The 24743-nt window shown below is 36.5% G+C and overlaps 2 pseudogenes; one reads left to right on the top strand and one right to left on the bottom strand.

The window, feature by feature from the left end:
• Window positions 1–3388: 3388 nt before the first annotated feature.
• On the bottom strand, window positions 3389–4386 carry LOC112088481 (annotated as a pseudogene).
• A 1033-nt stretch (window positions 4387–5419) lies between these two features.
• LOC112088480 lies at window positions 5420–6841 on the top strand (annotated as a pseudogene).
• Window positions 6842–24743: the final 17902 nt, after the last annotated feature.

The raw sequence follows: 24743 nt of genomic DNA, 5'->3' as shown, positions 1-24743 counted from the left end.
AAGATGCATTCTACAATAACGTAGAACCTGGTCTAACAGGTAGAAGATATATTCTACTAACCTGTAGAATATAGTCTATCTAGTAGAAGTTATAATCTATCAATCGGTAGAATATATAAAGACCTATTGGCTGGTAGAATATGTGAAGAACTATAGAAATAGGATTCTACGTGGACATAGAACATAGAACATGCATTCTACCAAGCGTAGAACGAATTTTAAAAATATTTTATTTCCATAAATGATATACGAAAATATTTTAAATTCGTTTTTAGGTATTTTCGAAATTTTCAAAATATAGTTTCGCATTTATTTTTAATTATAACTGCCATAACTGATTTAAAAGGGCAACTATGTCAAAAAGTGACAAAAAAATAAAAAACATCAAGGGGACAAATGTTAATTCAATTGACATTATAAAAGCAATTCTCCCTTAATTTTAAGGCTACATAACTTTTAAGTTATTATGCATTGAAATATAAAAGCTTATTAATCTCTCATATTATATACTTCTATAGTAGTTATTTGAGAGAAGAAGAACGTAAAGGCGATGAAGACATCACACGTTCCTTTGCTTCGTCTTCTTCTTTGCCTATTCTTAGTGATGGATCTCGTAGGAGCTCAATTACCAGGTCAGTTCATATATATATCATAGATAATCAGATTTTGTGAGATATTGATATTGCTAACAGCTTACAAATGCGAGATTTTAAAAAACAAAAACTTTACCAAATTATAGGAGAAAAAACAACTAGATCACAACTCTTTTAATTTTTGTTTGAATCAAATAGAATACATTAGCTGGATATATTATTTTCTAAGAAACTCCTGAAACTCATGATATCCGTAAAATAAATTTAGAAAGAGATTTATCTTGTAGTTAGATAAATTTAGCAAGAGATGTATTCTGTAGTTCAAACTTGCAATAAATTTTGAATTTTCCTAAACTTTTGAATGGTTTTGATGATTTTTGTTGAAATTCAGAAATTACTATTTTGTAATTAAATACCACTTCTAAAGCCGTATTTTTATATTAAAAAACCCTTCTAAAGCACCATGAAATCATAAAGAAAACAATACATAACATATTCTCAATAACAATATTTTGAATGTGTTTTTCTTTATATCTTTCTTTCAAATAAACAATTCAATAATTTTGAATTTTAAGAGACATTTACAATTACTATAACTAACAACATAATATTTTAAAATTTTTTTTGATCGTATATGATTGAATAACATGAGATATGTCATTTAAATACAAACTAGATTTTACCCCGTGCATCCGCACGAGAATTTTTTTTAATCAAAATTTGTAATGTATTTTTTTTTTATAGATATAATATTTTAATAAATGTCAAAGATTTATTTTTATGTTTAGATATAATTTGTTTTTTTTAAGTATTATTATGACCACAATTATAAAAACATAATTCTAACCCGATCATTCTATTAATCAAAATATGAACATTATTATAAAAACATATTTATAATTCACTCATTCTATTAATCCCAAAAAACCGTGGTTATAAAACCATAATTCTAATCCGTCTGTTCATATTACTATATAATATAAATATTTATTAATTTTGAAATAATATTTATCTTAATATCTTATATGTTTTGATAAATTAACCCGCACAAGACCACAATTATAAAAATAACATAACCTACTCCATAAAATTATCATATAATATTAATATTTATCTGTTTTCAATATGTAAAATTTTAGTCTGATTGAATATGATTTAAAAAAATAAGGTATTGATTAATATTTGTTATCCTGAAAATATTATTTGGATTTAAATGTTAAATTAAATCTGACCTATATTTCTAGAAATCTAAAGTAATTTAAATTAATATTTATTTTTAAAATTAATGTTATTACAAAAAATAGTTTGAATTTTAAATTAAATATAACTTATATTTAAAGAAATCTTTAGTTATCTAAATTATTATCTAATTTTCGGAATTAAATTTTTATATAAAAGAAAATGTGTTTTTTAAAATAATATTGCAATAAATTAGGATAATTTTAAAACTGTTTTTAAAAAAAAATTAAAAAACTTTAGGAGTGTTTGGAAGCAAATACTAAAAGTGCTTCTATTTTAATATAATAGATGATTTAAAATACTTGATCGACTACATCTCTTAATATCTTGGATTATGACACAGGTCCGTACATAGACACACCACCATCAAAATCATGCAGAGGTGGTAGTGCCAAACACGGTCCATCTCAACTACTAGCCAGGAGGTCACCCCCATGTAGACGCCCTCGACTCCAAAACCCAAAAGACATTAGCCACACTACAGTCCCTCGAAGTAGAGAACCAATACTTGATCTACTTTATGTAATGTTGATTATGAACTGTTGAAGTGATACATGGAGTGACTCCAATCCTATCTTTACCGAAATTACCTAGAAATTGCCCAAAATACTACTTTTCTTCTATAATCAATTATTGTAATTTAGTAGAGGAGAATTTGTCCTACGCTTGGAAGCAAGTTATTGAGTTTTATCCAGTACTGTTTTTTATGTGATTTGAGTTATTAACAAAAAAAAAAAAGAAAAAAAGGGAATTGGTTTCAATCATCAAACTTTTCGAAGCAATAAAATCATCAAATCAAGTGGTAGTGAGTTAGTGGTTCTCATTTTCTTAGGAGTTGTCCATTTGGTCTAGGCCGCTAATAATAATCGATTCTCAGAATTATTTAACCACTTCAATGTAGTTAGTTCTGTTAGAACAATTTTTTATAAAGCTTCTAAACTTTATACAAATGTGTATGTGTGAATAAAAATGAAACCTTTGCACTAAATGGAAAAACCTATAAAATGGCTATTTTAAATGAGAAGATATGTTATTTGTCCCACATTGGTGGTTTAAAATTTTTTGGTGTAATATATATAAGGATTAAGACCATTGTCCCTCATTTTGAGGGAAAACATCAAAAAATGAGGGAAACTCTTCTCCAATGGTACATCATTTTGAGGGAAAAAATGAGTTTGTGAACAGTAGTACATCAAATTTGAGGGAACACTATTCATCCCCTCATTTCACTTTTTAACTTTGTTTATTTGCAAAATGATCCTTATAGTTTTACATATATCTCATCTATATCTAAACAAAGTTTTAAACTTTTGTTTACTATATAAATAAAATATTATTGTTTTTAAAATATAACAATAATAAATATTAATTAATTTTATAAATAAAAACGTGAAAATATAATTTTAATATATAAAACAAACATAAAATACTTAACAAATAATAAAAATTAAAATACATAATTAATATCATAAATAAAAATAAAAGACAACAAATAAAATTAACATAAACTTAATTTTTTTCTTAAGAAAAACTTAACCATTACATAAACTATTGGTTTAATAATCTGGTATATTATCTTGGGATCCACCAAGATTATTAAAATATTGTCCAAATGAAGTAGATGGAGAATGAGTTTCTTGATCTTGTTCTTGTGCAGCCCTTTTCTGTAGAATTTGTGTTTGTTGAGCTTGAACATATGCACGGATATTCGCATCTTGAATCCAAGTCTTGAAACAAAATTTTGTTTTCTTCGTTTTCTTTTTTCAAGGCATAATTCATACTTTGAATATCCAAATGTTGTTGTCTTTGTGCATTTGTCTTCTTTAGTTGCTCCACAAGTTGTCTATTTCCTTCTTCTAAGTTGCTCAATGCCATTGATGTTTGATCATCACATTTTCTTTTCAGTTTGGCTTTTTTCACCCCAATCGGCCGCTGAGATGAAGATCCGCCAAAAATATCTTCATCATCATCTAAATTTAAAGAAAATGAGGACAAACCTGGAGATGCTTGTGTAGTTGAATCAGGAGTGGGATTTTCCGATTCTGAAGATGTATAACCGAAACCACATGGGTTTCTCACATTTCTTGCAGAGGTTTCACCATCTTTAAACTTCTCAAAATTCTTAACAATGTTCCACACATGATCGAATTTCCAAGATTTATATTTTGGATCTTCAGATAACATCATTTTGGCTTGGTTGAACTACATAACAATTTAAACAAAAAATAATCAGTTTTTCATACATTTTAAAATATATATATATATATTGATAAACCATATATTAATACTTACAATATCATCATTTGAAGCACCACTTGGACGTCTGTTTTCACATTGTTTGATGCATGCATGTAGTTTCTTTGTTGCTTTCTCAATTGTTTGAATTCGAGCTTGGATAGATCTTTTTGAGCGCTCACTCCAGGTTGAAGTTTTTCTATTCTCATACCCTTCTACCACCCGAGACCAAAATTGATCAGATGACTGATAAATTCCTTTGATTGGATCTTGAGAAATTTCCATGTAGACTAGACATAATAACTTATCTTCTTCTGGATTATATCCACAAGAACGAAGTGGCATTTTGTTTCTAGATGAGTATAAAGCTTAATGGAATTCAATGGTTGTGAATAAAAATAAAAGGGCATAGCATTATTTATAGATGTATACCACTCCAAATTTTTAAATTTCTCTCACTTCTCAATCTATTGTCGACTTTGTTACAAGATTTGACAATACACAATAAAAAATAATTCAAAGATTCTCACATTTTTAAAAAATTTTAAGTGGATTTGACAATACAATAATAAAATAATTTAAAGATTCTTAGACATATCAATCCAATAGACATTTTGAGAAGGCACTGAAAAAGTAATGTCAAAATTCCCACACTTCTCGACAATTTTTAGTGGATTTGATAATACAGTAATAAAATAATTTTTTAAAAAATATATATAGTCTTGTAAACCTTTATAAGAAATATTACAAACTCTTATAAGTAATCTTATAAACTCTTATAAGTAATTTCACAAACCCCTTATAAGTAATCTTATAAGCCTTTATAAGAAATTTCTTGTTTATAAATCCTTATAAAAATTTCAATAGTCTTATAAACCCTTATAAGTAATCTTATAAACTCTTATAAGAAATCTCTTGTTGATTAATTTTTATAAAATCTTTTGGAAATATGCCTATCTTATCCTAAACTAATATAGTTAGACAACTTGGGCTGTAATCTATCTTGAAGCTTATCACATATAAAATTCAAGATTCTCACACTTCTTAACCAATTTTAGCGACAAGGCAATGACAAAGTGACAAGGCAATGACAAAGTTACAAGGCAATGACAAAGTGACAAGGCAATGACAAAGTGACAAGGCAATGACAAAGTGATTTCAAGATTCCCACACTTCTTAACTAACTTCCACCGGACTTGACAATACAGTGATAAAATAAATTAAACATTATCACACTACTCCCTTCATTGTGACTAGGCAATGAAAAAGTGATTTCAAGATTCCCACACTTCTTAACTAACTTCCACCGGACTTGACAATACAATGATAAAATAATTTAAAGATTATCACACTACTCTCTTCATTTCTATAAATTCCCTAGAACTTTCATGTTGTATAGTCATAAAAAATCTAATAAACAAAAATTACTACACTTCTCTCTCAAAATGAATTTCAATTTCGGTGATTCATCATCATCATCATCTGATGATGAAAATATAGCATTTATCAATGATCTCGACCAAGAAGAACAAGTGATTCGTCTTGCTATCGCTAATAACAACGTGATCATTCAACATCTTCTCAATCAACAAAACAACCAAGTGATCCATGGTGGTTCAGTTCCCGGGCGTTCTTTCATCTATCGTGATCGAGAGAATGCACATTGGAGATTGTGCAATGATTATTTTTCAGAGACCCGAGCTTATAATGATGTCATGTTTCGTAGGAGGTATCGTATGTCTCGTTCTCTATTCCTTCGTATTATTGGTGCAATTGAAAGTCATGATAACTATTTCCAACAACGAAGGGATACAACTGGTAGACTTGGATTATCATCCCTTCAGAAAGTAACAGCCGTGTTTAGGATGCTAGTGTATGGTCTACCAGCAGATGCCACAGACGAGTACGTGAAAATAGGCGAATCCACAGCAATCGAAAGCCTGAAAAGATTTTGTCGAGCCATGGTGGAAATATTTTCAGAGCAATATTTACGATCACCCACTGCAAATGACGTTTCCAGACTTCTTTACATTGGTTAGAAGCGAGCTTTTCCAGGAATGCTTGGTAGCTTAGATTGCATGCACTGGAAGTGGAAAAATTGTCCTACAGCTTGGGCTGGACAATACTCTGGTCGTAGTGGATCACCAACTATTATTCTTGAAGCTGTGGCGGATTATGATCTTTGGATATGACATGCATATTTTGGTATGCCAGGTACCAATAATGATATCAATGTTTTGGAATCTTCCCATCTCTTCTCTAATCTTGCTCAAGGTATCGCTCTTACTGCTCATTATGTCATTCAAGGAAAAGAATATAGTATGGGTTATTATTTGGCTGATGGTATATATCCGAAATGGTCCACAATTGTGCAAACTATTCAAGAGCCAATAGGTCCCAAAAAAACATATTTTGCTACGCAACAAGAAGCATGTAGAAAAGATGTAGAACGTGCATTTGGAGTTCTTCAATCGCGTTTTGCAATTGTGAAAAGGCCTGCTCGGTTTTGGAGAAAAGATTTGCTTCATGACATAATGACTACATGTATAATTTTACATAACATGATAATTGAAGATGAACGTGATCTTGATGCTCCAATTGAAGTTGGAAGAGAAACTCCACCTCCAGAAGTTGAAACAGCTGATGATGAAAGTACGCGATTCCAAGAGTTTTTGGCTCGATATAGACGAATCAAAGATAAAGAAGCTCATTTCTCACTTCGAAATGCCTTAATTGATCATTTGTGGGAGAAATATAGTAATAATGATGTTTAAAAAAATATACTATTTTTTCTTTGTCAATTTATGTAATTTCTTTATGTAATAAATGTTTAAATATAAATTAAGAATTTTCTTTGCTTAAATTTTATAATTTCTTAAAATAATTGGGTATAATTTGTAAATTTAGAAACAGTGGGTGTTGTTTGTAATTAATAATAAAATAAAAAAAGAATATACTGAGAATATTCCTTTTTGAGGGAAAAAATGAGGGAAACTATTGGAGTAAAATTCTACCTCATTTTGAGTTCCCCTCATTTTGAGGGAAAAAATGAGGGAAACCATTGGAGATGCTCTAAATGATATCATTGGTCAAAGTGTGATAGAAAAGAGAAAAGAACACACACGCGTCGCCGCCTGGCCGTGGCTCGTGGCTTTTGGCTTTTCTAATGGCTCTTGGGTTCCTACAGATAGTTGGTCGCTGGACCGTCGAGCAATTCTTTTTTGGGCCGATTTTAGATCGCCGCCCTTCTAGAATATTCTGCGTATATTCCGAAAATATTCTTGTGCATGTTATTCAAGTCGGCAAAATTTGATTAATAAGGCCAAACTATATGCAGACTCGCCTCTCTTGAGACAAATGCATCCGCTTACACACAAAAACACACCTGAAAATCTTAAAGCAAAGTTCCTTCAATTCCCTATCGCTAAGAATAAGTCTTCGAGAGTATCGTAGTTTTTTTTGTTCGTTAGATCTGTTATCGAGTGTCGCGATAACAGATTCAATGGTTCTATCCTGCGGCTCTAAAATCGATCTTTCCCGTTGCACTACAGAAAGAGAGTTATCTCGCCTCTATTGTTTCGTTTATGTAATCGTTTTTCCATATCGGTTTTTAAATTCCTCTTTCTCGTAACCTTTATTCCAATATTCTTGTACATTTGTGCGAATTTTCAGTCCTACAATCATAACTCAAAGAAAATCCGTTTTTGTTTTTATAAACTTCTAACGGATTTTAATCGCGAGTAAATAAACGTTCTCAAACGATTTCAAAATCGGTTTCTTACTGCTTATGATACACAAAACGTTATCTAACACTAATATATCGACAATAAAACGTTATGTACAAGCAGATTTATAAACCCTAATTTTCAAACGTTTTTCTTTTTGAAAAAACTTTTTAGGGTTTGCGAACACTCTGTGGAGGTTCTCTAATACAGCTATAAAATACGTTTCTTTAACGCTTTGACAAATGCTCTGCGGAGGTTCGATTCAGAATGCGCTTTAAAGCGGTTCTAATTTTTTGATAGTGGTTTTAAATTGCGATTTAATTCTGTATTGTAATTAATAGTTTATTTTAGATTTGTAATATAGATCAAAAACTCTTGTGATTTAATTATCTTAAAACTAAATCAGTACTTAGTGGAGGTTGTCTTTGTTTTGCAGAAAAAACAATGGAAACTCAAAGCGACAACAACTCCAAGGAGGTTGGAAACACCAATGAGATGATCAAAACTTCAGCTGCGAACAATGTCCCTCCTCCTGCCAAGTTAGATGGGACAGCTTTTAAGATATGGTAGAAGAAGATGTTCTTCTATCTGACAACACTGAACTTGCAGAAGCACACCAGCGAAGTGAAACCTGTCCTCCCAGAGGATAATACTGATGTGTGGGCACTTGCGAGTGTTCAAGCTTGGGAACACGTTGACTTCTTGTGGAAAGGCTACATCCAGAATTTCTTTTCTGATCTGTTGTTTGGTGTGTACGAGAATGCTGAAAGCTCTAAGGATCTGTGGGATTCCCTAGACAAGAAGTATCACATTAAGGACTATGGCTCTCAGAAATTCAGTGTGGTGAAATTTGAGCAATACAAGATGGTAGATTCGAGACCGTTGATGGAACAGGTAGAGGAGGTGCAGAGAATCCTTCACGACATTCATGCTGATGAGGGAATGCGGCTGTGTGAGACCTATCAGGGATGCTGCATCATTGAGAAGCTTCCACCAGGATGGACAGACTTCAAAAATTACCTCAGGCTAAAGAAAAAGAAGATGAGCCTTGAAGACCTGATTGTCAGACTATGTGTAAAGTCTACAAATCGGGAACATTGGTGTTGGTGTACACAATGTGATCAACATGGTTGAACACCAAAACAAAAAGCAAGGCAAGTGGCAGAACAAGGGACGTCTGGACAAAGGCAAAGCAAGCATGGATTCACCATCAAGCTGGAAGGTGATAAGCTGATCCTAACGAAGAATGGGAGGTTTTCGGGAATGGGTTTTATTTGTGATGGGTTATTTAAGATGTCCACTGAGGCAGTAATTTGAAAAACCAATGTAACTGAGGCTTCTACTTCGAAGAACATTAAGATGAATGGTAAGAAATCAGTTGCATATTTGTTTGAGTCTTTTAATATTTGGCACGAACGTTTAGGTCATGTTAATTTCAAGTCTATGAGTAGATTGATGAACATGAATCTGATTCCTAAATACAAAATAAGCAAAGACAAATGTGAAGTTTGTATCCAAGCCAAACTCACTAAAACGCCATCACCAAGCGTTGAAATAACAAACGAGCATCTAGGTTTAATTCAAACAGATTTATGTGATTTAAAATTTATTCCAACTAGAGGTGGAAGGAATATTTCATGACCTTCGTAGACGATTGCACGAGATACTGTTATATATACCTACTTTGCAGTAAGAATGAAGCCTTGGAGAAATTCAAAGAATACAAGCTGGAAGTCGAAAACCAACTTGATAAAACTATCAAAATGGTTAGAAGTGATAGAGGAGGAGGATATAATGCACCATTCGATTCATTCTGCAGAGAACATGGTATCATTCATCAAACAACAGCTCCCTATTCACCGGAATCTAATGGAGTTACTGAACGGAAAAATAGAACTCTCAAGGAAATGAAGACTGCAATGTTGCAGGAATCTGGATTAGCCTAGAACATGTGGGAGACAAAGTCACTGGAAAAACTCCTTATAAACTTTGGAAAGGTAAAGTACCTTCGTACAAATACCTGAAAGTGTGGAGGTGCCTGGCAAAGGTTTCTGCTCCACTTCCGAAAAAGGTCACCATCGGACCTAAGACAGTAGACTGCATTTTCATCGGATATGCTCATAGTAGTAGTGCTTATCGATTTCTGGTACATAAGTCAGATACCAGATGTTCATGTAAACACGATAATGGAGTCAAGGAATGCTTCATTTTTTGAAAATGTGTTTCCATGTAAGGATAGAGTAAATCCAAAAAGAACTCGTGACGAACGAGTTTCTAACAACGAAGCAAGCACTTCTATATATGAAGAAGAGAATGAAAAAGAAGTTTAACCTAGACAAAGCAAGAGAGCTCGTAAGGAAAAGTCATTTGGCTCTGAGTTTATAATGGCGTTTCTAGCAGAGAGCGGACCAAGAACATTCATGGAAGCAATGTCTACACCCGATGCACCTTTCTGGAAGGTAGATTATGCAGAATCATACTTGTTAGTTGGTAGATTTACTGCAAGGCTGTAAACATCTTGGATGCAAATGGATCTTCACTACAAAAATGAAAGTCGATGGTACTATTGATAAGTACAAGGCCAGACTGGTGGTGCAAAGATTTCGTAAAAAAAGGGATTAGATTTCTTTGACACTTATTCTCCGGTGACGAGAATAATTTGAATCAGTATGCTGATTGGTATTGCAGCATTAAGAGACCTTGAAATCCATCAAATGGATGTCAAGACGGCCTTTCTAAATGGAGATTTAGAAGAAGAAATTTATATGAATCAACCTGAGGGTTATGTCGTTCCTGGACAAGAGAAGAAAGTATGTAGACTGGTGAAGTCACTGTACGGACTTAAGCAAGCTCCAAAAAATGGTATGAGAAGTTTGACAATGTAATAATTTCAAATGGTTTCCGCATTAATGAATGTGATAAGTGTATCTACATCAAGAGTACTACGCATGGATACGTATTGCTATGTTTATATGTTGATGACATGCTCATCATGGGAAGTAACAAAGATATAATCCAACAGACGAAGAATATGTTGAAAGGACAGTTTGAGATGAAAGACATAGGATTAGTGGATGTAATTCTGGGAATCAAGATTACTCAAAATTCTAAAGGAATAATCCTGTCTCAAGATCATTATGCTGAAGAGATCTTAGAACGGTTTAAGAACTACTCAAAGGGGACTGCAAAAACTCCTCTTGATCCTCAACTTCATTTGACGAAGAATTCAGGAAGAAGCTGTGTAACAAGATGAATATGGTAGAGTGATCGGTAGTCTTATGTACTTAATCAATTATACTAGACCGGATTTAGCGCATTCAATAAACGTTCTAAGTCGATACACGAGTAATCCAGGCCATACTCATTGGAAAGCCATAACTAGAGTTTTGAACTATCTACGACTCACTAAAAGTTATGGTCTGCACTTTGGTAAAGAACCAGAAATATTGGAAGGGTATAGTGATGTCAACTGGATTTCGGATTCCAGAAACTCCAAATCCACGAGTGGATATGTATCTACCTTTGCGGGTGCAGCAGTTTCTTGAAAATCTTCCAAACAAATACTCTTGGCGAGATCAACCATGGAGTCGGAGTTCATAGCTTTAGATAAAGCTGCAGAGGAAGCGGAGTAGCTACGGAACTTCCTGGAAGATATCCTGATGTGGGAAAAACCAGTGTCAGCTTTACGTGTACATTGTGATAGTCAATCAGCTATCTCTCAGGCACTAAGTAATCTGTATAATGGCAAATCTCGTCATATAATATGACGACGTAAGACCATTAGGCATTTGATCTCAAGTGGTATACTTACGATAGATTACATCAAGTCGGCTGATAACTTAGCAGATCCATTCACCAAAAGTTTTCCGAGAGATCAAATTCTAAAATCATCAAAACGAATAAGTTTAAAGCCTATAGATAAAGATGAAGTTTGATGGACACCCCACCTATATGACTGGAGATCTCAAGATCTAGGTTCAAAAGGAAAACGAAATCAAGCTACTCAAGCACTGTGAGACTATGTCTCTGCCCAGTTCCTAGGATGATGAAACAGTGCTGGATATTAAGGTTAAGCGTTGGCTTTTAATGATTCCATAACTTTGGAATAGTGGAGTATGATGGGATACTTCTGAAAGAAAGTTGATGGCAGATCAACTAGTGGGTGTGAAATGAGGCCGTTTCTAGGAGAGTGACGGATATGCTATATTTTTAAGTTCATTCCGAAAATGGAATGTTCAAGGCCAAAATGAACACAATAGAGAATACGATTCTACGAGAAAATATTGCTGCGCGATAACTGTTATCTCGTTTTACATCAAAATCTGGGTGGTTCAAGATATCATGTTCACCTACTGGTCAAGTAAACCCGACAGATATTAAAAATGATTGTTTCAAGCCTGAAAAATGCTACCTCTCAGATACAGTTATATTTTCGTATATTCTTGATAAAGGCCTAGTCTAGTCAGATCAAGTCTAGTCTAGCTGAGTCTGTCTCTAGTCTGTTCAATCGTCATATGTTTAGAGTCATTTCTATTCATGTGAGGGATTGTTGGAACAATTTTTTTATAAAGCTTGTGGGCTTTATACAAATGTGTATGTGTGAATGGCTAAATGGCTAAATGGAAAAGCCTATGAATTGCTAACTTAAATGCGGATACATGCCATTTGTCCCACATTGGTGGTTTGGAAAATTTTGGAGTGATATATATAAGGACTAAGTTATATCATTGGTCAAAGTGTGATGGAGACGAGAAAAGACTACACGCGCACCGCCGCCGCTACCTGGCCGTGGCTTGTGGCTCATGGCTCGTGGATCGTGGCTCGTGGATCGTGGATCATGGCTTTTGGCTTTTTTTATTGGCTCTTAGGACTCTTGGGCTCTTATAAGTAGCTGGTCATGGGCCGTCGGGCAATTCTTTTTTGGGCCGATTTTAGGTCGCCGCTCTTCTAGAATATTCTTGTGCGTGTTGTTCAAGTCGGCAAAACTTGATCAACAAGGCCGAACCCTAGCTCTCTCCTCCACTATATATAGACTCGCCTCTCTTGAGAAAAAGGCATCCGCTTACACACAAAAACACACCCGAAAATATTAAATCAAAGTTCCTTCAATTTCCTATCGCTAAGAGTAAGTCTTCGAGAGTATCATAGTTTTTTTTTTCGTTAGATCTGTTTTCAAGTGTCGCGATAACAGATTCAATGGTTGTATCATGCGGCTCTAAAATCGATCTTTCCCGTCGCACTACGGACGATTATTTGAGTTGTGGAAAGAGAGATATCTCGCCTCCATTTTTAGTTTATGTAATCGTTTTTCATATCGGTTTTTAAACTCCTCTTTCTCGAAACGTTTATTTCAATATTCGTGATTATATCTCTATTATTTATTTGTGCAATTTTTTGGTCCTACAAGTCCAAACGATGTTATGTTTTAGATCCATTTAAATTGTCTGTTGTGTGTAAATGTATTAGAAATTTTATTTGTCTTGGGATTTTAACAAACAAGAACAATTGACTGTTTTAACCCACACAATATGGACTGGCGACCGTATGAGACCTGTTCTACTTCTTCAGAAGTTAGGAACGGTGTTACATTATCAAAAACGGCTTGCCAATGTATAATGAGAACTTATGTGGTGAGTTTTGATAACGCCAAATCTTAACCTTGACAACACTTGTAATCAAAAAGAATTTAAGCTCATTCGAGATTAAATCACGTAGCCGCACCAAGCCAAGATGAAAGAAGAGGTCAGAAGTTGGTGTTTATGAGTTCCCCAGCTAATCTTGTGATTAGTGGTGGACCTATTTTCATGATAGGGGGTTCACATGACCCAGGTTAAAATTTGATTAGTCCAAACGGTGTTATGTTTTAGATCTATTTAAATTGCTTGGTGTGTGTAAGTGTATTAGACACTTTTTTTTTTCTTAGAGATCTTAACAAACAAGACCAATTGACTGTCTTAACCCACATGGTATAGACTGGCGACCATAACATACGTGTTCTACTTCTTCAAAAGTTAGGAACGGTGTTACATTATCAAAAATGGCTAGCCTTCAAATCAAAAAGAATTTGGTAAGGCCAAATCTTAATCTTGACGAGACTTCAAATCAAAAAGAATTTGAGCTCAATCAAGATCAAACCACATAGCCGTACCAAGCCAAGATAAAAGAAGAGGTCCAGAACAGAAGTTGGTGTTTATGAGTTCACCAGCTAATTGTAGAGAAGGATATCGAACTTGACTTGCTTTATTCAATATGATTACAAGGGTATATATACATCACAAACTCTTGGTAACCCTAACATAGCAGAATATACTTCACATATACAAATGGATATTTTCCTGATACGTAGTTATCTCCTAATACCTCCCTCACGTTGGAGCGTGAAGATTCTGAACACCTAACTTGGACAATAATGTTTCAAATTGTACTTGATCCAGGGTCTTTGTCAAAATGTCAGCAGGCTGCTCTTTCGTACGAATGTGTTCAGTAGTGATCAGACCATCACAGACAACATCACGAACGGCATGGCAATCAGACTTAATATGCTTAGTTTGTTCGTGAAAAACAGGATTAGCAGCAATTTGAAGAGCAGCATTACTATCACAGAATAAGCGAGTTGGCGCAGAATGTTCAACACCCAAATCCTTGATTAAACGACGTAACCATTTGATCTCACGAAGAGCATCCACCATAGAACGGTATTCCGCTTCTGTTGACTAGGGCGAGACAGTATCTTGTTTCTTGATCTTCCAAGAAATTGGTGAATCTCCAAGTAACACAACATAGGCACTCAGCGAACGACGAGTTAAAGGACAAGAGGCCCAGTCTAAATCACAGTAAACCGTAAGAGAGAGATCCTTATCAGCTTTGAGCAAAACACCTTGACCTGGTGAACCCTTTAAATATCAAACCACTGGAACAGCACCAGTCCAATGAGCTTGACGTGGCTGCTTCATAAACTGAGAAAGCAAGTGAACCGAGTAACTCAACTCAGGGCGTGTGTTCGTAGGATAAATTAGACGACCCACAAGGCGTCGATAAGATATTGGATCAGATAAATATGGACTATCATTGCTGGCGAGAGAACGATTCTGTTCCATAGGTGTAGGAGCAGGATGTGCGCCAAGATTCCCTGTATTGGTAAAAATATTCATGGTGCGTTGACATAAAAAGATCCCTTCTGGACTACGACTCACTTCAATGCCCAAGAAATATTTCAATTTACCCAGATCTTTCATGGCAAAACATTTGCTCAAGTATTCCTTAAATTTTCCGACCATGTACTTAGCATTTCCACAAATGAGAAGATCATACAAATAGATTAAAACACGTAGCTCAATGCCGGTTCGAGAATAGGAAAACAAAGAGTAATCCTCGTAAGACTGAACAAACCCAAACTTGAGTAAAGTATTAGACAACTTCTTGAACCAGCACCTTGGTGCCTGTTTAAGGCCATACAGAGACTTCCTGAGACAACAAACTTTGTTAGGATATGTGTGACGAAAGCTTGAAGGGAGTTTCATATAAACTTCCTCATCAAGATCACCATGGAGAAAGGCGTTATGTACATCTATTTGAAACACCTCCCAGTCATTTGCAGCAGCGAGACGAAGAATAGTACGGACGGTCGTTATTTTAATGACTGGAGCGAACGTCTCACCAAAGTCTTCACCTTCAATCTGCTTGTTCCCTTGGATAACAAGTCGAGACTTAAAACATTCAACTGTTCCATCAGCATTGAACTTTGTCTTATAGACCCATTAACACCCAATAGCAGACTTATTTGGTGGCAAATCTGTGATGTCCCAAGTGTGATTTTTCTCTAGCGCAACAACCTCGGTATTGATAGAGTCATTCCATACATCGATCATAACTGCCTCTTTCAAGTTTTTAGGCTCATTAGAGGCTGTAATCGCAGCAAGAAACGCCTGATGCTGCAGAGAAAAAATCGCATCGGAAACATAATTGGTTAAAGGATACAGTGAATTACCTAGGACCGAAGAAGAGGACAAAGAAGTGGAGTTGAGGAGAGCGTGATAGGTAGCTTGCGGCAAGGCGACTACATTGTACGTAACAAAATCTCGCAAGCGAGTTGAAGGAATACATTGTCGATGACCCCTTCCTAGCTGAATTTCAGGCACTGTCTCCACTTCAGATAATGGTTCCTCATCAACAATAGGAACTGAATCAGCGACTACCGGCTGTAGTTCCTCAGATACTACATTCGAGGATTGATCAACAACAGCATCAGTAGAGCACTCGACTGGACAAACTTCTGAGGGACTCTTGGTGGGGTTCTGGTTAGAAGCCTCAGCAGATGGTGTTGACGACAAGCTAACATCGGGATCACCCTCCCTTACTACGGACGCGGGAGAGATTATCCAGTCATCAACTCACGTGACCACTGGTGGAGAAGCTGGCATAAAAGAAGGTGTAATTGCTGCATAGGGAAAGACATCCTCCCAAAAAACAACATCACGCGAGACGAAGAACTCCTTCGGCTCAACATCGAACACTTTCCAACCCTTCTTGCCAAAAGGGTACCCAACAAACACACAGAGTCTACTGCACGCACCAAATTTTTCCTTGTCTCTAGCGACGCGATGAAAATAACATGCCAAGCCAAAAACGCGCGCAACAAACACACAAAGTCTACTGTGAATAGTCGGGCTTTTGACCATGAACCTCATACGGAGAACGCCCATGATGAATAGAGGAAGGAGTCCGGTTAATCAGACATGCAGCAGTGAGGACAACTTCACCCCAAAACAAAACAGGCAAACTCGCCTGAAACAGCAAAGCACGAGCCATGTTTAAAATGTGTCTATGTTTTCGTTAGACACGTCCATTTCGCTGCGGAGTTCCCACACAAGAGTTCTGATGAACGATGCCATGTTCATGAAAGTATGAAGATAAGCACATAAACTCAGTACCATTATCACTCCGAACTACTCGAACAGCTTTACCAAATTGTTTCTCCGTATATGCAATAAAGTTGGTTAGCACAGTTTTAACTTCCGACTTCGCAAACATCAGACATCACAATGAATGCGAGATGGCCCCTAGACATCACAATGAATTAACGAAAAACATTCTGATGTTTTAAAACATTCTGATGTTTTAAAACATTCTGATGTTTTATTATTACTATCTGGAAAAACTTCTCGGGTTTTTTTAGCTCTAAAACACACGTCACAAGATTAGAGCTAACTGAAGAACTAGAAAACAATGGTAAACCTGAAAGAACTTAAAAACTAGGATGTCCCAAACACTGATGCCACAAAGCCAAGTCTTGAGAAGCCTTGACTGTATGAACCTTGGCTTGAGCAACATCCGTCAGATAATAGACCCCATCACGCTCTTCACCTCTTCCAATCAGAGTACTCTAAAAACGGTCCTGTAAAACACAAAGTGTATCGGTTAAAGTCGCAAAGCAATTTTTCTGTTTCAAAAACTTAGAAACCGAGAACAAAGTGCAATTTAATGAGGGCATATAAAGGACATTCATCAATGAGATGGTGTCCGATAACAGGAACACGCCCATGTGAACAGAAGCCGTCTTGTTTCTATCTGCAAAACCAATTGAACAAGGTGGAATAGAAACAAGATCCACCAAAAGAGAGCTGTCGCTGTCATATGGTGCGAGGCGCCAGTGTCAAGAATAACATCGCCAAACTTGGTCTTACCAGAAAATTTATCGGCACCACCACTTGCTGATTTTTCCTGAATCCATTGAGAGAGAGCTTGCCATTGATCCTCCGTAAATTCAGGAAAAACAGAAGCATTTAAAGCTTGTAGCATGTGCAGCCATCGCCTGTCCACGACCACGACAACTGCAACCACCACGACCTCCATGACCGCGAGCTCCACCACCACGTCCACCACCGGTGCGTTCAGTGTACCATTCAGGGAACCCCACGAGCTGCCAGCATTCTTTCTTCTCATGACCACTACGACCACAATTAGAGCACTGCATCATCTTCTTTAAGATCAACGATTCCGGCCTGCTTCCTCCCTGCTCAGTTCCACGAGTAGAAGACTCGAGTTGGCAAGTTGCAAAGCCCACAGCTTTGTGTGTCTGCTCACGTGCTCGAGCCAACGTCAACCGCTGTTCTTTGCGTACTACTCTAGAGTAAACTTCTCCAATGGACGGCAGAGGATCCATGGTGATGCGAGCAGTACACAAGTTTCCAAATTGAGAATCATCCAAACCCAGAATAAATTGATAAACTTTCTCCTCATCCTGTTCTTAGACGATTTCTCGAGCCGCTCCGCACGTACACATCAGCATCGCAAATTCCTCCCAAAGTGTGCAAGCCTCACATAATAATCCATTACTGATTGACCATCTTGACGGCAAACCGCAAGTTGAGCCTTGATTTGGTGAAGACGCACCTTATTCCCAACAGAGAATTGCAGCTTTAACTCTGACCATAACTGACTTGCCTCCCCGAAAAACGGTACAGACGACTTCAGCTTAGGTTCGATGGAGGCTCCAATCCAATTCAACACCATCGAATTCACAGCCAACCAGGAATCATAATCGGTACTCTGGATTTCTGGTTTCTTCAAGGTTCCATTGATGAAACCTGTTTTTCTTTTGGCTTGAAGAGCATTCAACAGCTCGTTAGCCCACTGATTATAATTATCTCCGTTTAATATTATCGGAGTAATCATTGAACTTGGATTATCGGATCCATACAAGGCGTCTGGCGACGGCATCACCGTCTCCACCGTAACTTCCCCACTTTTCCCACTCGTGGTCTTATTGGATTTCTTCACTGACGTCTCCGGAGCCATCGTAGAAGGAACAAAAGAATTTTACTGAGTTCAAACTATGTATGAACTTTAAAGAAAACTTTGAACTTAAAAAAAAAACATTCAATTTGCAGAAGAGTTTTCAGATTGCAGCTTTGATACCATGTATATCGAACACTACTTGCTTTATTCAATATGATTACAAGGGTATATATACATCACAAACTCTCGGTAAACCCTAACATAACAGAATATGTTTCACATATACAAATGGATATTTCCCTGATTCTATGAGATACGTAGTTGTCTCCTAATACTAATATTGTAATTAGTGGCAGACCTATGTTCATGGTAAGGGGGTTCACATGACCCAGGTTAAAATAGATATTTTAGGTTTCTTAGTGTAAATTTGTTGGTAAAATTTAAACAAATGGCTGAAATCCTTCTATTTGACCCCCCTTTTTTATGAGTTCGACCTCTTTTTACAATTTAACTATCTATACTATTATTTGCGAAGTCAAAAATCCTATGTGTCATCACCACAGCGATTGTCTTACGTGGCATTAATAAAAAAATATTATGTGTCATTTTAATTCATTTTGATTGGTCTATCATTAATCTTACGTGTACAAACCCGTGATATGGATTTTCCTTCGATAATAGAATGGGCCATGGACCAGAGATTTTAACAACCATCATAACCACAAAAACCTAAACTCTAGCGTATTCTTCTTCTTAGGGCTGGAATTATTATCCGAAATCCGATCCAAGATCCGCTCCAAAAAAAATCGGATATCCGAGAGGGTCGGATCCGGATCCAGATAGTAATATCCTATGTTTGTCAAAACCGGATACGGATCCAGATAGTTAAATTATAAAGTCAAGATATCCATATCTGAATCTCTAACCTCTAAATATATTTCAAAATTATATTTTATTGATAATTTTGTAATATAATTGAGATTATTATATATATAAATTATTTAAATTTAAATTAAAATATCTTCTTATAATAAAAAGTTAATTGTTTTACAAAATATTAACTAAAATTTTAATTTTATAATTATTTTAATATTTATATTTTAAATATTTTTTGGATTCGGATCCGGATTCGGATATCCACAGATATTTTAATATTATTTAGATGAATATCTGCAGTCCGGATATCCGAACATCCCAGATACAGATCCGGATAATTAAAACTCAGATCCAGATATCACAAATTTACCCGGATATTGATAACACCGTATTTTGACCACTTTTATGGATCGTTTTGAAATACTTTTTCTATGTTTTTAATTGCTTTTAAGTACTTTTATTACGTTTTTCTAGTATTTGTAGTTTCAAGACTCTTTTCAGGTAACTTAGGGAAAAGCTTAACAAAATGGATAGAAAACCAGATTTCAGCTCAGAGTCAAACCGTCAGAAGTTCACCCCCGATTGAAGGCCTTCTCACCGTCTGATCCAGCTCAAATTTGGAGACCTTAAAGATGGAAGTATCAGCTTTCCAGCACACTTTACAGCTTGGAAATCCAACGGTTCAATCAAAAGATACGCGAAGAGCAAAATGTCCCATAAACCAGCCGGCAAGCGTTTCCACCCGCGGCCAACAGACCAATCCCCGCGGTCACAGCCATCCCGACCGCGGCCAGCCACCCATTTCCCGCGGTCACACTCATCCCGACCGCGGCCAGCTAACTCCGACCCCGAAGGCCCATTTCTGAAGCCCATATCATTTTCCCAGCCTTGATTCCGGAACCCTAGACCCTAGAGATGCCTTGAGCACTATAAATACATGTTTTAGGAACCCTAATTCGTATGCCCTCATATGTTCTTATTGTTTTAAAATAATTTTTAAGTTTTAGGTTTTTAGGGAGAAAGAGATTTGTCTCTTGAACCCTTGTTCTTTCTTTTTCAATTTCGATTTCTATTCTACTTTTTAATACAATGTTTTTGATTTCGTTCATCATGTCTGAGTAGTTTTATTGCTGGGACTAAGGGATTTTCGATGGGGATTTATATGTTCGGTGAGGATTCCATGAGCTTTTGAGCCGAATCTTAGAAATTTTTCTTCTGAATTCGTTTTTACTGCATGAGAGTATCGTCATGAACTACAATCTGATCCAGATGCTTGGTGACACGAAAGTGTTCATCGGTGTTAGATCTAGTTTGGGAGAGCAAAACAAACATAGTAGTGGAAACCTACCTATGGGCGATTTGTGAATGCTGGCGTGTCTTAAACATAATGCATCTCTTCTTTTCCAGGGCCAGAGTGGAAACCTACTGGTCAGGGTTGAGAGAGATAGTTGTCTATGATCACGACAGTGGCGTATTCATACGTCCGTGACTCCAGTTCGAAAAGTTTAAGCTAAGATCTTATCAAATTTACTCTCTAGCAATGTTTTGAATCGTTCGTACCCCTGAGAAAACTTCCCTGAACCCCAACGCCTCTTTCCTTATAGAGTCACACCGTTTTTATTTCAAGCTTTAGTTCAATATTCTCATTCCTTTTTAATCGATTTTCATTTGAGCAATTAAATTAGCCGTTTTTTTCGTTTTTACTCGTTTTCGTTAAGTTTAGTTATTAGGTCATTTTAATTACCGTATTTTCTCTTTAAGATTCGTTTTTACATTTTAAACACACCACCAAAACCCCCACAAAACCGTTTGGTTCTAGACTTACTTACTTTATATTTCTTTCAAAGGCTTTTGCAGGAAAAGATCCTCCTTCCCTGTGGATTCGATCCCTAAGTACTACAATCGACCAGCTGTGCACTTGCGGCTATTGATTTCATTTAGGGTAAAACTTGACAACCCTCGACACACACCACATCAAGTTTTTAGCGTCATGAAATACAATCTGATCCAGATGCTTGGTGACACGAAAGTGTTCATCCGATGTCAGATCTAGTTTGGGAGAGCAAAACAAACAAAGGAGTGGAAACCTACCTATGGGCGATTTGTGAATGCTGACGAGTCTTAAACATAATGCATCTCTTCTTTTCCAGGGCCAGAGTGGAAACCTACTGGTCAGGGTTGAGAGAGATAGTTTTCTATGATCACGACAGTGGCGTATTCATACGTCAGTGACTCCAGTTCGAAAAGTTTAAGCTAAGATCTTATCAAATTTACTCTCTAACAATGTTTTGAATCGTTCGTACCCCTGAGAAAACTTCCCTGAACCTCAGTGCTTTCTTTCTTGTAGATTTACACCGATTTTCATTCAAGCTTTAGTCTAGTTTACTTACTCTTTCAATCGATTTTACTTAGCAATTAGGTTTAGCCGTTTTTCCCGTTTTCACCCGTTTTCATTAAGTTTAGTTATTAGGTCATTTTAATTCCCGTAGTTTCTCTTTAAAATTCGTTTTTACGTTTTAAACACACCACCAAAACCCTCACAAAACTCGCCTGGTTCTAGACTTCCTAACTTCATATTTCTTTCGAAGGCTTTTGCAGGAAAGATCCTCCTTCCCTGTGGATTTGATCCCTAAGTACTACAATCGATCAGCTGTGCACTTGCGGCTATTGATTTCATTTAGGGTAAAACTTGACAACCCTCAACACGACAGCACATCAAGTTTTTGGCGTCGTTGCCGGGGAAGGCACGCGTTTTCTTTCCCGCAAAACCCTAAGAAAGGTTGGTAAATCGACTCTAGAACCCCTTTTTCTGCATATTTCCATTTTCGGTTATTTTGTTTCCTTTTCAGAAGATATGGATCCTATAAATCGAAATCCACACTATGAGGAAAGTTTCTATAACACTCCTTAAGCCACCAGACGCAGAGAAGAACAACAAGCCCGAGATCTTAGCTACATCACTACAAGAAAGAGGGACTTTTCCAACGAATTATTTATGACGATTTACGGTCGTCGTAAATTTACGACGAAATTACGTCGTATGTACAACGTCCAAAAATTTCGTCGTAAATTCGACGTAAAAAATTACCCTCGTAAAATCGTCGTAAATTTACGACGACATTACGACGAATAAAGAACGAATTATATTTCGTCGTAATGTTGTCGTAAAATTTACATCGATAATACGACGAATTGGCCTATATCTTGAAATTGACGTAATATCGATGTAAATATAATGTAATTTTTATTTCGACGTAAATTTGATGTAAATATGCAATGGTAATATGTTGGTAACCAAACAAAAAATCTATATATACCCTTTCTTCTCTCATTATTCCATCAACCCAAAAAAACATATAAAGACACAAATTTTTTGAGTCTTTGAATGTTTAAGTAAAATTTTTAGTAGTTGAAATTTATATCAAATTTCAAAAACAAAAAGTCACTTATTTGTTTTTGAAATGTCTATATACGATCTACGAAAGTGGATGTATACGCCCAAAAATGGTGATGGGTCGTTGACTGAAGACTTCAAAAACGGATTGGAAATATTCATGTACCAGGCCGGCCTTATGCAAACTGTAATTGAAAGCGGCAAAATGTATTGTCCTTGTGTGAAATGCAAAAATAGGAAACATATTCCTATTGACACTGTCTGGCAGCATTTATTGAATAGAGGGTTCATGCCCCAATACTTTATTTGGTATCAACATGGAGAGGGATATGGTCAAAGTAGTGGTCAGATGGCTGCACGGAGTAGTAGTAATCATCAAGAACATGGGGATTTTGAAGCATCAAATGATTATCAAAGTAATCAAGTTCAGGGTGAAGATCATGATAGGATGCATGAAATGGTTACTGATGCATTTCATGAAACACATGCTGATACTGTTGAGGAGCCCAATGCAGATGCGAAACGCTTTTATGATATGTTAAACGCAGCAAAACAGCCTCTTTACGAGGGATGTAGGGAAGGTTTATCAAAATTATCATTGGCAGCTCGGATGATGACAATAAAAACTGATCACAATCTATCTGAAGTTTGCATGAACGATTGGGCAGATCTTATTAAAGAGTATTTGCCAGATGATAATTTGGCTGCTGAAACGTATTATGAAATTCAGAAGCTGGTTTTTAGTCTTGGATTGCCTTCTGAGATGATTGATGTTTGTGTTGATAATTGTATGCTTTTTTGGAGAGATGATGAGAAGCTTGAAGAATGTCGTTTCTGCCAAAAGCCAAGATATAGACCGCAAATTGCTGGGCGTAAGAAGATTCCTTACCAACGAATGTGGTATCTTCCTATCACTGATAGGTTAAAAAGACTATATCAATCTGAACGGATAGCTGCGTCGATGAGATGACATGCAGAACATTCACAAACAGATGGCAAAATGACTCACCCGTCTGACGGGAAATCTTGGAAACATTTTAACACCGTACATCCAGACTTTGCTAGGTCTAAGCAAAATGTTTATCTTGGTCTTTGCACTGACGGGTTTAGTCCATTTGGTATGTCCGGTATGCAATATTCATTATGGCCTGTGATCTTACGCCATATAACCTTCCTCCAGATATGTGCATGCAAAGGGAGTTTTTGTTTCTAAGTATATTAGTCCCTGGTCCAAATCACCTGAAGCGGGCCCTTGATGTGTTTTTGCAACCACTCATACATGAGTTAAACCAATTGTGGCATGTTGGAGTACGAACATATGACAGTTCGAATGGTAAAAATTTTACGATGCGAGCGGTGCTTATGTGGACAATAAGCGATTTCCCGGCATACGGAATGCTATCAGGTTGGACAACGCATGAGAGGTTATCATGTCCTTATTTTCTTCATAGGACTGATGCATTTCAGCTTAAACATGGTCGGAAAACCTGTTGGTTTGATTGCCACCGTCGGTTTTTGTAACGTCCCCGATCCGCAATAGGGTCGCCGGGACGGACCATGGCCGTAAGATGAGGAATAATGACCGAGTGTCTAAGGAACACACAAGCCATGGTCCAGTATGAGGGTTAAGTCTAGTTAATATGGGACTTAGCCAGGAAAAAGAAGAGAAAGATAGCTCAGTAAGGAAGGCCGAGCTAAAAAGAGTTGAAAAGGTGAGCTAAGCTAGCTGGACCAGCTGCCGGGAAGCTCAGCTCAGCTGGATTAAAAGTAAGACAGTTGGTCTAGCTGGGTGGCCAGTGAACTAGCTGGACTGGGGTGGTTATGGGCGGTTATGGCCGAAAGGTTGCAAAGTCTATGCGCCCAATCGATGCACCTGTTTGGCCAAAACTCGCACCCGTTCGCTCAAAGTGGTTACCACAAGGAAAAGTCTATAAATAGACCCCT

Source organism: Eutrema salsugineum, unplaced genomic scaffold (genome assembly GCF_000478725.1).
Source record: "Eutrema salsugineum unplaced genomic scaffold, Eutsalg1_0 scaffold_14, whole genome shotgun sequence".
NCBI lineage: Eukaryota > Viridiplantae > Streptophyta > Magnoliopsida > Brassicales > Brassicaceae > Eutrema > Eutrema salsugineum.
This window is presented reverse-complemented; position numbering and strand designations above follow the sequence as displayed.